The sequence below is a fragment of the Pinus tabuliformis genome, chromosome J (assembly GCF_031772625.1).
Source record: "Pinus tabuliformis cultivar Carrire ecotype Pingquan chromosome J, CPIR1, whole genome shotgun sequence".
Classification (NCBI taxonomy): Eukaryota; Viridiplantae; Streptophyta; class Pinopsida; order Pinales; family Pinaceae; genus Pinus; species Pinus tabuliformis.
This window is the reverse complement of record NC_142295.1, coordinates 533270953-533278929: the sequence shown is the minus strand read 5'-3', so window position 1 is coordinate 533278929 and position 7977 is coordinate 533270953. Positions and strand designations below refer to the sequence as shown.

The 7977-nt window shown below is 34.9% G+C and overlaps 1 pseudogene; it reads right to left on the bottom strand.

Annotated features, from left to right (window-relative positions):
* Positions 1-920: 920 nt before the first annotated feature.
* LOC149228114 (auxin efflux carrier component 5-like) lies at positions 921-7388 on the bottom strand (annotated as a pseudogene).
* Between the last annotated feature and the right edge of the window lie 589 nt (positions 7389-7977).

Below are 7977 nucleotides of genomic sequence, written 5' to 3'. Positions count from 1 at the left end.
ATTTTTGGGTTAGTGTGTTATGGGTGTTAATTTTTGTGTATCGTTCTAATTTTATCAAATGTTTATAAAAAGAATTGATTTTTTAAACAATTTATAGATAGGGAAAGTTTCATCAGAATCTGTAATTATTACATCAGTATTCAAAATAGAGTTGACATGTATCTCTTTTAAAATAAAAATAAAATACTCTCTAAATAAAAAAAAGAAAAAAGTAACCGATAATTAAAATAAATATACTATAAATATTTAGTTAATAAACCATATGACTTAATAAATTTCATATAAAGTAATTAAAAATTCAAAAAATATTAAAAATAATATTTTAATATTTTATATAATAAAATATTCAATATAATTTATCAATAAAATATAATAAGATAAATTAATAATTTAATATTGAAATAGAATTTTGTAATATTTATTTTCTATTTTTAAATTTGATTTTTCACTCTAATGAACAAATTTGATCCTCTAAATTTATATTAAATGCGTGTTTAACATACATCTATATAGATATATTTTTCACACTAAAGAACTTTTACAATTAATGTGATTTATATGTTGATCTCTTTAACTAATTTGGACAAATTAGAAATCGTTTGTGCATTGAGCGCAGGTATTCATCCATTTCAACTTCTCATCCCATAAATATAAACGTGTATTATTATATTTTAATATTTCACACCGATATACACAGAGATTTTTCACAGCCCGTTGCCATGGACGTAAGTAAGTGAAAAAAGATTCAGAATTTTTAAAGCCTATACCAACATACATATCTGAAACGTGTTTCTGAGTTTCTTATATGAACTGCATTATACCACAGCTACCTTAAATGCATCATCTGAAGAAACAAGCGTTCGCTATCCACCGAATCATGTGTGGAATACACAATGCCGAGATTTATGTGTCAAATCCAGTCACGAGTGGACTTCAAGAACGACGTAGTATGCCACAGTGATTGGCAAAGAAACAAGCATGCCAAATATGACCCTGTAATCAAGATCATGCATTAGCCATTGCCAAAAATATAATTTCATTTGAAATTTTAACTTAATCATGAGCTTGATCTTACGCTGTGCTCAGAATATCTGAGTGTAAATCGTAATCTTTTTTTTTTTTTTCAAAAGAAAAAAGCAGGATGTAATTATATTAAGATGATATAATTGTTCAGATACAGTTGTCTCCGTGGAGACATAATACTGAAGGCTGATCCCTTATAACAGAAAACCAGCTGCTGTTACAACATCAGTCTAATGAGAGATGTATTTGCCGAATTGAAAACATATTAGGAGTAACACATATGAGCCGTAAGTGAGGCAAAAAGAGACAGCCTGATAAAAAGGAGGAGGAGCTACGCCGAGGAGGGCATAAATCCTAAATGGAAACCAAGATTGATTGCAGAGGCGTGATGGAGTTCTGGAAAATACGGTGATTCCGCCAAGTCCAGATGTGCCAGCATGTTAAAATGAAGAGTGCGCGCCAGGAGGGCCGTTGTGTGCTCCACCAAAGGAAGGCGTCCAGAACAGAAGGAAAGGAGCGATGCGTAAAACCATGAGAGAGAGAGAGCTCATACCAAATTGATGAGGAGACTGTACAGTCAAAAAACATGTGGAAGTTTGATTCAGGATGAGCTGAGCAAAGAGAACACTGCTCGGACCATGCCAACCTTTTCTCTGGAGAACCTCCAGGTGAGGTTCTTGTTGGAGAAAAGGAGCCAAGAGAAGAGGATCGCCTTGAGGGGGCAGGGGGCTTTCATAGCTTGATAGGAAAGATGGGGAGAGGAGGCGGAGGGTAGAAGAAATGAGGGAGTAGATATTTTTGACAGTGAGAGGAAGGGAAGGTTTCGGAAAGGACCAGACCAGCTCGTCAATGGTGCCCGAATGTGTGAAAGCTATGCGAGAGAAGCTGTTTATAGCAGATTGCCATAGGGGGTGGAGGGGAGGGGGAATGGCGAGTTGGTGATGATTTTTCCAGATGGGCTGGTTGGAGTGCCATGAATCTATAAGCCTGCTCCATGTAAAAAGGCCAATGGAATGAAAGAAGGCAAGGAGAGCAGGGGGAATAAAGGACTCAAGGCTGTGTTGAGTGGGGTCAAAACAATGAGTACCTTCATACCATTGGCAATGGACCATCTAAGATTCAGCAGAAAAAAAGATTGAATCTTCCTGAAATTCAACCAAATGGTGGAGCCATTTTTGATACCAATGGAGGAGCGCCTGTGCCAAAAAGAGATATTTCGCCCCTTTAGATATTTTTGTCTGATGAAGGAGCTCCAAGGATTGCTGCCATATATGCCTCGGTGTAGGGATTTGCAAGAAGCGCCCTTCCAAAGGACCTTAAGTGCAGGAGGCCCCAACCGCCAGTTTTCCTTGGCTGGTGATGGAGTCCATATTGACCAGGTGAAGCTTGGAATGAGATGAGCGACCTCCCCACAAATAATTTGCAGCAAGAGTCTTCATTCTATTTGTGACTGTTGCAGGCAGAATGAATAGATGACTCCAAAAGACGGCAAGTTGATTGAGCATAGATTGCACCAATATGAATCTGCCAGCGAGAGAGAGGAAGCGGTGTTCCCATTTTGAAATTTTGCAGTAGAAACGGTCAACAATCCATATCCAGTCACAGATGCGGTAACCTTTGGGTTTTAACCGGAATCCAAGATAAGTAAAGCCTTCCTTAAGCAGCACTAGGTTGATGCCGAAACTGTCAGCAATCCATAGAGCGATATGAAGGTTGGTGTCATTATGATATAGGACGGTCTTTGTTTTATTGATAGCCAGGCCCGTGGCAAGTGAAACGTCTGAAGAATATCAAAGAGGCACACCCACGTGGATTTGCAGAGAATGGCAAAGATCAGAATATCATCGACGAATAAATTATGCGAGAGAAAGATATCCTTGCACATCCTGATAGGTTTGCATCTACCGTCGGAGACCGCTGAGTTAATGCGTGAGCTAAGACAGTTCATAACCAGTATGAAAGAAGGGGGGAGAGGGGGCATCCCTGGCGGAGCCCCCTCTCAGCTTTGAAGAATGGCGTGGGCTCTCCATTGATGATGACCGAGAAATTGACGCTCTCAACGCAAGCCATAATCCAGCTGATTCCCTGTGCATGTAAACGATCCTTGCTAGTAGGACCCTGAAAAAGCCCCAATCCACACAGTCGAAGGCCTTTGAAGGTCAATCTTGAGCGCGGCAGCATTTGTATTTTTGGAGTAAATGGAATAGAGGCATTCTTGTGCCATGGCCACAGCATCAAGAATGAGCCTATTCCTTGAGGCAACGCTGCCTGCAATAGTCAGAAATATATGCATCATTTTGTTACAGATTATAAAACATTTTTTTCACTATTAATTTCTTCCAAAATTATAGTGATTTCGAAACAATTTTTTTTCATTTTTGTCTTAAAATTACAATGACTTCGAAATTATTTCTTTCCTTTCTGCATCAAAATTATAAAGACTTTTGAACTTTTTTCTCTTTTTTATCACAGAAATAAAATTTTAAATAATCTCAATTAACTGTTTCTTTCCTAAATTCCAATATAACAATAATATTTATCCATACAATACTATTAAACATTTTCAATGGCTCAGAATTTTATGTGGTCAAAAGGAAAAAAAAACAAGAGAGGTATACCTGCACAATGGACAGATGCCACACAGTTCCTCGAAGACCAGTTGCAATTGAAGCGATGCCCATGAAATCTGGTCCAGCGAGAAAACGCATAAGCATCGCTAACAATGCAAGAGATGTTCCACATGCAATGATTCTGGGTTGCAGCGCCATGAATAACCCTGCAATTTAACACAATTAGAATTATTAACTAGATTTGGTTTTCTAATTCATACCCTAATATTATAGAAAGTAACTACTTAATTATACACCAACTAAATATGATACTTCACCACCGATTTTATATGCTTTGGTCTGAACTTTTTCCCCTACAATAAAGGTTTTAAAGTTATTGGCAGTTATTTGTACAGATATAAATTACCCACTTCCCAATGAGCCAACCACAACAAAACCACCTTGTTCCTGTGATAGGCCTCTGCCTGGGATTAACACAGACTTAAAGATATTAAACAAAAAGTAATGCTTTGGTCTGAACATTTTCCCCTCTAATCACGGTTTTAAAGTTATTGGCAGTTATTTGTACAAATATAAATTACCCACTTCCCAATGGCCACAACAAAACCTTGTTCTTTTGAGAGGCTTCTGCCAGGATTAGCACAAACTTAAAGATATTAAACAAAAAGTAATTAGGACTAGCATATTTTTGTGTGTTGGTTTAAGAAAGAAGAATTAGCCCAAGGATGGATTCAGACCACTGCCGAAAAATACAACATAATAGATTATAAAAAAATACAACATAATAGATTATAAAAGATTAAGTAAATTATATAATTTATTAAGTTTAATAAATTTATTTTTTTATTAATAATGTTTTAAAATATATTATATAAATTGGAATAATTAAGGGTTAACTTAATTGGTTTAAGGGTTGACTTAAATGGTTTAGAGTTGAAGTTTTTGATATTGTTGTTAGTTATTGTTGATTAATGGTTTTATTCTCTTCGATTCCCTTAGGGCAGAGCTCCTTAATGAGGCTCACTATTTTCATAATTTATCATCAACAAAATATGGAGACACACTCCAAAATTTCCATGCTTTTCTTTGCTTCCCTTGGGGTTGGGCTCCTTAATGAGGGCCCACTATGTTCATAGTTTACCATCCACAAAATGTAGAAAAATGGTCCTAAATTTCCATGCTTCTATTTGATTCCCTTAGAGCATGACTCCTTAATGAGAACCCACTATTTACATAGTTTACCATCCACAAAATATGAAGAAATACTTAAACAATGAATAATTATATAAATTGAAATATTTTTAAAATAAAAATATAAATGTAAAATTATATAATTTTTAATTTTTATAAAAAATAAACTATATTATATATATATATATATATATATATATATATAACATCTTTCAATACTGGCATAATTTTACATAACTAGAAGTTTTCAAATGAAATACCAAAAGAAATTTAATTTTTTTTTTAAATCCGCTAAAAAATCAAATTACTATAAAAACAAATTATATTAAAAATAAAGAAAGTAAATAAAACCTAATACTTAAATTCACACATAAAAATAAAATATTATAATACTTCTTGATTCTAAATTTACACATAAATATTTATTTAATAAAATTAGAAAATAATTAATTTATATTTTGTTTTTTTAATTGTTTAATTTTATAATTATATATATATATATGTTAAATATAATTTTTTATATACCAGAGATTAGTAACATAAAAATATTGTTTAAAAACAAATGATATATATATATATATAAACTTCTCTATCCGTGTATATATATATATATATATATACACGGATAGAGAAGTTTATATATATATAGAAGTTTATATATATATACGGATAGAGAAGTTGCTTCAGAAGGAACTTACCTAGACTAAACATTGCCATTCCCAATCCAGCGTTTGACAGAATTGTGACCGAACCTTGCACCATTGGAGGTAGTCCAACATGCAACCTGCAAAATGCTTTATACATCTTTATCAAACCAACGTTATTGTTGTTCAAATCCATAATGATGGGGAAAACTGAAAAAAATCCTAGTATGCCATGCTAGGAACGAAGTTGCTAACATATATATTTTTGCTCTACATTTAACACAAATCTATATGTCTTGTGCCTCACAGATTACATAATTCTGTATATAGGGGTTGATAACGAAAATTGACCTTGCTGAAATGAGTGCCCATATCATTCCTATTACGCTTGAATAGGAGTTGGGATTACAGAGAAGCTTACGCCCAACCAACCATGCCTAATATTATTCTCATCACTGCAGCTGCATGTGGAGAGTTTGGTTCAGATAGATCTTTCCCATCAGATTTATCAACCTTTATAGCTATAAGAGCTGGTGTAGCTTTTGAGATAGATTCTGGAAGCTTATGATCCTCTTTTTCAATTACAAAATCTCCATCCCCCATGGGTAGTTTATGTTCAGAACTAAAATCTCTGTAAACACTAACTTCTTTATGTAGCTGCTCCGGGTCGGTTATGACTGCACTACAATTAGGTTAAGACATTAACTTCGATATAAATAACTTCAAACAGTTCCACCAATAGTTGCTATGGCAAAGTGTTTTAAATAAACTTTCAGAGATATACTTGCCTTCAGAGAGTAAAGAACTTTCACAGCTCCAAACAAACTTCTGAACCTCCTTTGCACATTCATCTTCAAGGTCAGGGCGATAATTAGTTGCAGAGGGGGAAGCCGTCTTTCTCAGCTGCACTGCATTGTGGGGAGTAATGGTTAAGCTGTCATCAGAAAAAATGCCTTCACTCGGAGTAATTGGTGTTTTTTCTGATACCATTTCTCTTGTAATTTTGTAGCTGGAATCCATAGGACATTGCAGGTTTCTGGAGGAATGAACAGATTTATATGCCATGTCCAAATCTGAGTGAGTCATGGCCATTATTGGCATCAAATGCAGTGAATTTGAAATTTGAAGTCTTTGAGATGATGCAGCAGAGTTAAATCGCTGTGAAAATGACGAGGAAGATGATTTTCTGACTACAACATGTATCCTTTCATTGTCTGCATCCACCTGGGCATCTCTTGACAGACTTGAATTTTCTCTTTCCTTAAGAATGGAAGGTACATTATCATGCAACATTTTAGCACTTCTGTACTCATATAGAAATAACAAAATAGTATACCAGATAATAGATTGCAGAACAACTGTTTGTACCATCAAATTTTCTGCTGAATCCCCATACATGGCCTTTAAAATTGGGATTCCCATGACTAGAGTATTAGGCAATGTAGATAATGAGAAGAGTGTGATGACCCAATCCAAGCTTCCTCTATGTGACCACTTAGCCCACAAGCCCAGAACCAAAAGTGCCATGGCTTTAGATACCACATCAGCAGCAATGAAAGTAAAATTCAACTTGTAAGGGTTGATCCTGGATATAAACTCAAATGACAGTAGAGGGACAGCAAATACAGCCACAAACTTATTGATCCCTGCACATTGCTCGGGACTGAATACCTTCCACCATTTTACAGATCCATAAGCAAAGAACATTGTCACATACAGTGGAACAACAACACTGATTACAGTGTATAAATCCTTCCAAGTTATCATCCTTGCCACAGAAGGACTTGGATTTTGATGTGAGTATTTTGGTAGATTGTCCTGATTTCAATTCCACTTGATATTATGTAGCCTCACATTGATTTCACTTCCAGCCATTCTGCTATTGAATACAAACACTGCATAATGCCATCCCAGCAATTGGGTTCAAGTCTCTCCGAGAATCAATGAAGGGAATAGCCACCTAGATCAAGAATCTGACAAAAGGACCACATTACTATTACAACCGTGGTCATCACTTCCACATTTGACTGGTTACCACTACATAGGAATCAACGGCCTGGGATAACGTGCTCTCATTTCACTCCTTTTCCCATTATGTTTTTGGTACGATTTGTGAAAAGATGTCCACTCATGTCACTCCTTTTTCCTATTATATATATTTTTTATTTTAGTTATAGATTTTAAAATATTTTAAAATCACATAGATAGTAACTAAGTCACACAAAATAGATAACTTGTATTTATTTAAAATTTACTAAAAATTAAATCACTATAAACTATAACATTGCTAATTAATAATGGTTAAGAGCATGTGTTTCTAGTAAGAGGTCACATGTTCAAAATCAGGGATAGAGTATGTATGTTATAGTAAACGTAGACTTAGCAGTGAAATCGCTACCCAAAATAGATCCCTTGTCTATTTCCCCAAAATAGATCTCTTGTCCCCGAAACAAGGAAATCTCATACACCAATTTGATGTCTAGCTTAATAGTGACTTTGAAATTAAAATAATAATAACAACTCTAAACAAAATCTGATTTTTAAATCAA